The following is a 9,011-nucleotide window of genomic DNA, read 5'->3' on the forward strand; positions in this document are numbered from 1 at the left end:
CCCCCAGGATAACTCATCATTGTCAATGTTTGTGAATGTCCCTTCAGGCATTTGTGTGTATATACATACCAAAAAAATGGGGTCATGCCATGCACCCTTGTCGCAACCTCCCTCCTTCACGTGGTAATGCATCCTGAGCATTCTCCTAGTCAGCCACTGCTCAACTAAAACGTGGTTTGAACGGCCCTGTGATGTTCTATGGTATGAATACGTCACAGTGTCCTTGCTCAATCCCCTACTTTCTTTTACGCACACATTGTCGCTCAAACTGCTGGTCATTTCCTTAGGATGAAGCCCTGCATGTGACATAGCAGCTTCAGAGAGCACACTCGTTCTCAAGACCTTGTCAGTGCCAAATTTCCTCCCAGAAGGCCAGCGCCAGAGCACACTGTCTCCATCCATGTATGAGAATGCTCCCCTCCTCACCCGGGCATTATCATTTCTTTGAATCTTTGCCAATTCTATAGTAGTGAAAAATGGAATCATATGTTTGTTCTAATTTTTACTTCCAATCAGTGGTAAGGATAACACCTCATTGTGTTGGTCATCTGTGTTCTCCTTTCATGAATAGTCACTTGCTCATATCCTTTGCTTGTTTTCCTATTAATGGACTCTATATTCTTTTATTGATTTGTCATTCTTTGAAGAAATTGCAAAGGTTCCTATGAGGAAAACAGGTTACAGAAAGGCCGAATATAGGAAGATCCATGTGTGTAAAAAACATATGTACTTATATGTGTAGAAAGTCTGGAAGGAAATAACTAAATTATTAACAACAATTTTCTCTGAGAAGTAGGATTATGAATGATTTTTCTTTAAACATTCTTGGCTCACATGTATTTTCTATTTTTTTACAATATATGTATATTTTAAAGTGTCCCTGATTTCTCGCATGGTGGTGACACGTAGCACCCGCCCCCATCAGGCAAGACACAGGGACTCAATCCCCATGAGCAAAGATATGAATAGATAATTAGCCACAAAGGAGAGACACAAATGGCCAATTTGAAGAGGAATTCATTCTCACTACTAGTTGGAAGTATAAATTAGAACATACGATTCCGTTTTCACCTATAGAATTGGCAAAGATTCCAAGAAATGATAATGTCTAATGTTGGCAAATGGGTGGAAAGTGGCATTCTTACACCCTGATGGCCGAGTGTGCTCTGGTGTGAACCTTCTGGAAGGCAATTGGGCAGTAATATATTACCTTTTGAACATATTTGTGTGTTTTGTGTATTCCTTTAGGGCTGGTTCAAATATCTGGCTCCTTCATGTGGCTCATTATTGGTTTAAGACTTATTGAGGGGTGGATTCTGTCATTCCATCGAGCCCTCTGACCAGATAGACATTTCAGAAGTGCTTTTGAGGATGATTATGATAGTGATAAAATAAATAATTTATCATCTTGGATTTACAAGCAGTCATCAGTCATTTATTGATAGCCTACTCAGTGCTCAGTGCCATGCTAGGTCTATGAGGGACTGAAGAAGTATAAGGTGGAGTTCCTGCCCTCAGAGCTGAACTGCGGAGCCAGGACAAAGCACAGCAGAATGCTAGAGCACGCAGGTAAGACTATATTGTGAAGTGGAGACCAAGGGCGCAGCCATCAGCCAGCTCAGAACCACCCATGCAGAAGTCAGGAGGGCCCCACATGGGAGGAGCTCACCCCGCATTTCCCCCGTTCGCTCCATGCTCTTCCTGCACCAGTGCTCTCATGGAACTCTTATCAAGTAGCAGAGCTGGTGCCTCTGAGCTTGCCTGTTTTCCCCACCATGCAGTGATTTCTCTTTCAAAGTGTTCCTCAGGGCAACTCAAATAGTTGTTGAGGGAAAATTTCTCTGTGTAGAAATATTCCAGGTAATAAACGTAGAAGGAATGATAGAGTTGGTATATTACCATCTTGCAAAACCTTAACGGGATAATGGGTCTAGGCAATGATTACTGGTGGCAGCTAACATCACAAGAGACATCTATTCATCATGTGCCCCCAGATGAGAATAGACAACATCACCTAGGAAGTGTTCCTGGCAAATAATAAAACCCAAATCAGATTGAGCCTCTAAATCTAACATATGATTATAGGAAGTTCAGGGGAGGAGAAACATGTTAATACTACAGGGATTCCATCATAAAAATTCAAAATGGAGGGAACTCTACAGAAAAACTTACCCTATTCTTCACCAAATAACAAGGGGGAAGAAAAGAGGGAAGGGGAATCTTTAGATTAAAAAAGAAACTTAGGTGCACACGTTCCGCTTCGGCGGCCCAGGGTTCGCCGGTTCGGATCCCGGGTGCGGACATGGCACCGCTTGGCACGCCGTGCTGCAGTAGGTGTCCCACATATAAAGTAGAGGAAGATGGGCATGGATGTTAGCTCAGGGCCAGTCTTCCTCAGCAAAAAGAGGAGGACTGGCAGCAGATGTTAGCTCAGGGCTGATCTTCCTCAAAAAAACATAAATAAATAAAATTAAATTTTAAAAAATTTAAATAAATAAAAATAAAAAAGAAACTTAGAAAACCGTCAGTCAAATGCAATGCGGGGATCTTACTAGGATCCTGATTTGAGCAAACCAGTTATTTTAAGATCTATCTGGAGAGATATATAGATGTATATGATATAATCAGGGAAATTTACCACTAAGGGGATATTTAATATTAAGAAATTACTGGTAAATTTATTAGGCGTACTAATCTTATTGTGTTTTTGTAAGTACCCCTGGTTTTTTAGAGGCACAAACTTAAATATTTACAGAATGAAAAAAAAGTCAGGCAACGGGAAGGAAGATGAGAAAAAATGAGTAGTTATCAACTCGCTGGAAACTCCCGGATGTGGTTGCAGGTTTTCTGGTGAGTATCACAGCCTCTTGCAGTCTTTTCCTTTGCAGCAAGCAGACCGAAGCATGAATGAGAAACAGACAAAACATACCCTCAAGAAAAAGAAAACAATAACAAATTGCAGATCCCCTGCATGTCAGACAACTGGAATCGACTTCAGGCTGTGCCAGCAGCAGGCTGCCAGGCCTCATGTGGGTCCATAGCGGATTTATAGCTCATTTCCTACTTCAGGGGAGTGTGTTCTTTTGTGAGGCACTCTGAGCCCACTGACTATGGATAAATGTGCTGGTTCCTCCCAAACACTGTTGCTTACCGTCAGAATAATTGCCTCCTCCCCCACACTCACCCTTTTCCCTTCACACGCATCCCTCATCACGCGCTGATAATCACACGCTGATGCAGACCTAAAGGCACGAAGGGAGCATCTGCTGGAGGACTCAAGAGGCTTATGTCATTGCACACAAAGAATAAAGTGAGGCGGAGCTCTAAGTGTCATCACAGGACTCAAGCTGTAGCATGTACCCATTAAAGAACAATTGGGTGGATTTTTAGAACTAGATTTTTCCATTAGCTCTCACAGCAAACCAGGAAGAATGGTGGTTATAGTTGCTGGCTTTTCAAATGAGGACCCTGAGGTACAGAGCTGCTGTCATCAGGCTAGAATTGTAAATTTGTCTTAGTAAATCATTGGTTTAGTGATTCACAAACAAACATTTATTATGCACCACTGCACGAGGCCCTGAGAATACCCCCCAAGACAAGTCAGACATGGTTTGTGCCCTTCCACATGCCTGGAGCCCCTCCTGGCAGAGGGTGGAATGCAAGGGAGTTAGCAGGGACCAGGTTGTGGCAAGATGCTGGGATTTCATCTAAATGGGATGGGAAACAAATAGAGGGTTTTAGTCAAAAGAGTGACATGATCCAATTTATGTCTGAAAGGATTACTCTGGCTGCGTGTGGAAAATGGGCTGGGGGCAGGAGTCGGGAGTGGAAAATGGAGGCTAGGAGACCAGTTAGAGGCTATAAAGGTGGCCCAGGAGAGGGAAGATGGTGAGTTGGACTAGGAATGGATTCTGGACAAGGTAGAGTTGACAGGATTTTCTGACGGATTGGCTGTTGGGGATGGGAAAAGAGAAAGCAAGGATCATTCTCAACTTTTTGGCCTAAGCAACTGGGTGTTCAGGGTTTCCATAGGGGAGAGTGGATGAGGAGCAGGTTGAGAGAGAAAATCTTGAGTTCTGTTTTGGACTGTTAAGGTTGAGGGATGCCAACTAGTCACCCAAGTAGGGATGAGTCAGCCTTTGGATATAGAGATCCGGAGTTCTGGGGAGAGATGAGAGCTGGAAATATAGATGTAGAAGTAACTGGCTATGGGATGGGATAAGATTACCTAAGGAGAGAGTGAAGATAGGGAAGGCACGGGACCAGATGTAGGACACTCTAGATGTTAGAGGGGGCAGAGGAGGAGCAAGCAAAATGCAGCAAATCCCTTACAAGCTCCAACAACTCAACTTCAGAACCACCAGCCAGCAAGGTAAGAGGAAAACCAGGAGAGAGAGAAGTCATGGACGACAAGAGAAAAACGTGTGACACAAGTAGGGAGTGGGCGGCTGGGTAGAAATGCTGCAGAGAGAACGAGTAAGATGAGAACAGAGGTGACCAGCAGATCTGGGAGCATAGGGGTCAACTGTGCAGACTTGGAGGTGTGGAGCCCCCTTGAAATGGGCTGAGTAGAGAAAGTCAGTGACAAAGTGGAGACTGAGACTATGGACAATGCAAGGGGAGGAAAGAAACGGTGCAGTAGCTAGGGGGTGAGGTAGGGTCAAGGAAGTGTAGTTTTATTTTGGGGTTGTTATGGTTTTTAGCTTTTTAGAGATAGGAGATACTAGAACGTGTTTGTATGCTGATACAAATGATTTCATGGAAGGGTAAAACTAACCAGTTCAGCAGAGAGAGGGAATACTCGTAGGAGCTGAGACCTTGAGAGCTGGGACTGGAAGAACAGGTTGGGGGTTGCCCTTGATGGGGAGGAAGAAATACCTGCAGTGACTTTCTCCAAGTTCTTCTGAGTCTCTTAGATGCCCAGAGGCCCCGTCTGTGTGAGCAAGGCCCAGTCTCTGAATATTTTAAAAAAATATTTATTTAATTTTTTTTTTTTGGGTGAGGAAGATTGGCCCTGAGCCAACATCTGTGCCAGTCTTCCTCTATTTCGTATGTAGGGCACCACCACAACATGGCTTGGTGAGCGGTGTGTAGGTCTGCAAGTGGGATCCAAACCTGTGAACCCCAGGCCACCTAAGTAGAGCGCGCAAACTTAACCACTATGCCACCGGGCCGGCCTCAGTCTCTGAATTTTTTTTTTTTTCGAGGAAGATTAGCCCTGAGCTAACTACTGCCAGTCCTCCTCTTTTTGCTGAGGAAGCCTGGCCCTGAGCTAACATCGTGCCCATCTTCCTCTACTTTATATGTGGGTTGCCTACCACAGCATGGCATGCCAAGCGGTGCCATGTCCACACCAGGATCTGAACCGGCGAACCCAGGGCCGCCGAGAAGCGGAACGTGCAAACTTAACCACTGCACCACCGGGCCGGCCCCAGTCTCTGAATTTTTAATAGAAGAATTCCAGATAGCAAAAATTCTTAGCCCGAGAAGTACAATCCTAATGGTGGACCTTCAGACACCGCATAGGAAAGACATAGCTGGACTGTGAAGTGTCTTTTTGGTTTTCCTGAAGCCACAGTTTTTGGTTGATTATCCACTCCACTTATGTATAAGACCAGCTGTGAAAATTTATCACTTCTTCCACTAGCATCCCTTAACCAAGTCATGGATCATCAAGCATTCAAATTAACACCAGAGCTCTGAGCTTGTTTAGCCTCTGTTGATCTTATTTTGTGCTCTGTGGGTTGTATTTTAAGACTGAGTTCATTTCTCTTTTAGAGCCACTGCCAGGGGAAAGATTTCTCTCCTAAAAATTTACTCAGCTTACCTTCATCAGAGAACAAGAATATACAACCTATCACAGTTTCCTCTTTTTCTTTTGCTGCAAGGAAACAGGGAAATAAATTTGATGCTTAATCATAAGAGCTTAGGGTTTTCGTCACTCAGATCTCTGTTTTTACAACTTTGTGTTGCTTATATCTTTTCTTGTTTGTTTCTTTTTCAATTAAACTTTTTATTTTGAGATAATGGCAAATTCACATACAGTTGTAAGAAATAATGCAGAGGGAGAGATCCTGCAGAGCCATTCCTAAGTTTCTCCCAATGATTCTATCTTGCAAAATTATAGCATAATTTCACAACCAGGATACTGATATTGATCCAGTCAAGATACAGAACATTCCATCACCACAAGAATCCCTCATACTGCCCTTTTATAGCCACACACTGAAACCCCTGGCAACTACTAATCTGTCTTCCATTTCTATAATTTTGTCTTTCAAGAATGTTATATACATAGAATCATACAGTATGTAACTTTTTGGCATTGGCTTCTTTCACTCAACATAATTTTCTGGAAATTCATCCAGGTTGTTGCCTATATCAATAATTTGTTCCTTTTCATTGCAGAGTAGTATTCCATGACGTGGATATATCATAGTTTGTTTAATCCGCCCTTTGAAGGACATTTGGGTTGTTTCCAATTTGAGGCTATTATCAATAAAGCTGATACAAACATTCATATACAGGTTTTTGTGTGAGCATAAGTTTTCATTTCTGTGACCTTTTATAGTGAATTGTCTGAGGTCTTCTTCTGTGAGTGGATCATATACAATCACAAATAAAGACCATTGATTCTCTTTGCACTGTGATTGTTAGTAGCGCCCTATTATCCTTCTTCAAAGCCTCCCAGGCTCTAACTCCTCTTGTGGCTTGCAGAAAGGCACATGAAACTTGGAAGAGGTACATAGTTTGTTTGCGGGTCCAGTGGAGCCTGAATTCTGATATATGTTCTCAACTCCTGGCTTTTATGTGGCTATTATGAAACCACTGCAATTCTTAAGACAGAGTTTGTTTTTGCTTCTTCTCTCCAGAATCCTGGTCTATATGAACCGTGTTTGATTTCAAGTTGCTTGCTTAGGAAAGCCTCAGAGATGTGGTTGGGTGTTCTTTCATGTGTGTAGGCAATTAAAACAAAAGTCCTAATAGAGATGCAAGTACAGTTGACCCTTAGACCACTTCATCTGGATGTAACATTTGAAATTAAGATAATCACTGCATGAAAGCATGGCTTTATACAAATGTCTGCTACAAGAGAATGCTCAATTCAGAGAAAGAGACAATGAATCCACCATGAAACCCAAGGCATATGTTTCTGTTGAAGCCACATCTGACAAACCACCAATCGAGGAATGGAGGATGAGAAAGCGTGTGCACCTGTTTGTTTTCAAGGTTCTAAAGTGGCACATACAGCTAAATACAGCTGTCACTCTCTCTGCTGAATTAGTATAATATCTAGCAATTAAATTCTATTTGCTCATTTATTTCATTCAGCATTTTGCTCATTCAGTGCCAGGGACTGGGGTGGGAGCCAGAAACTGGGAGATTAATAAGATGCTGTTCTTATGCTTGAGGGGCTCGCAGTCCAGTGGGAGAGGCAAATAAATGTCTAAATCGTCATGAGACGGTGTGCTAAGTGCTATTCCAGTCTGCAAGTGGCAGTGGTGCCAGCAGCGGCCTCCAGGGTGGCACCCTCCAGGTGGCAGGAGGGGGTTCACTGGACTGGTTCGGCAGTGTGACCTTGTCTGTGGTTATGGCTTGTTGTCCACTCTCCCTTTATTCTTGTCTGTTTCCCAAGCCTTCCTGGTGATTCTGCCCAATATGCTCCCGGTAAATTCTCTTTCTGCTTAAATCAGCCAGTGTTGATTGATAGGCCACTAGTTTCAGGTTCTTAGGAAACCTTCTAGCATTGTTTTATGCATGTAAATGCAGGACTAGCCTCACCCAGTCACGAAAATGTTGAAATACTTCCATATCAGTTGGTAAATAGACACTGCCCCTAGCCCCCTGAGACCCCATCCTCCCTGGACCCTCCCCTCAGACCCTCTCCCCTAAAATCCACCATCTCCAGGGGTTACACCAGGCTCAAGTGCTTTGGAACTACAGGTGGCATTCTTTCTGATTGACAGGTGCCTCTGGTGATGCATCTAAATGTATACAGAATACATATATAAGTGGATGTATGGCGGCCGGCTCGGTGGCATACTGGGTAAGTTCGCATGCACTGCTTTGGAGGCAGGGGGTTCACTGGTTCGAATCCTGGGTGTGGACGTATGCACTGCTTATCAAGCCATGCCGTGGCAGCATCCCACATATAAAATAGAGGAAGCTGGGTGCAGATGTTAGCTCAGGGCCAGTCTTCCTCAGCAAAAAAAAAGGAAGATTGGGAGCAAATGTTAGGTCAGGGCTAATCTTCCTCAAAAAAAAAAAAGAAAACAATAAAAAAAGTTTTTAAAAAGTGCATGTATGTTAGTATATATAAGTGGCTATATATTCATCACAAATTAATCTCAAATGGGAACTTACTACACATTCTGTATGACTAATGTGAGATCTTTCCATATCAGCACGTGGAGATTCACTTCCATTTTCAAATGGCTTTTTGGTGTTCCATTACATGGATTTAACCATAAAGGATTCAGTCAATTTGGGGAGGTTTTAAAAAATAGGGGCTGGCTCCGTGGCCAAATGGTTAAGTTCATGTGCTCTGCTGTGGCGGCCCAGGGTTCGGATCCTGGGCACGGACATGGCACCGCTCGTCAGGCCACGTTGAGGCGGCATCCCACATCCCACAACTAGAAGGACCTGCAACTAAGATATACAACTAGGTACGGGGTTGGGGGAGGGCGGGCGCCGGGGGAGGGTTGGGAAGATAAAGCAGAAAGAAAAAATAAAAAATAAAAATAAAGATGCCCTGCACCCACATCTTAAAACTACCTACAAGATGGAGATTCAGGACGTCCAGGGAGGAGTTGACCATACAAATGTTCCAGACTCTCAGGTGGTTCTGATCATCAGCCAGCTCAGGGATTTATTGGCATAAGCAATGCATCAGTTTGCCCTATAAATATGAAAACAAGAAGCCACTAAACTTCCTTTTTTAAAAAAGGCTTGTCTTCTCCTTTCTAGGACACAAGATATAAAATAAATAATACAAAAACTTGCATTTAAAG

This window comes from Equus caballus, chromosome 24, assembly GCF_041296265.1.
Source record: "Equus caballus isolate H_3958 breed thoroughbred chromosome 24, TB-T2T, whole genome shotgun sequence".
Classification (NCBI taxonomy): domain Eukaryota; kingdom Metazoa; phylum Chordata; class Mammalia; order Perissodactyla; family Equidae; genus Equus; species Equus caballus.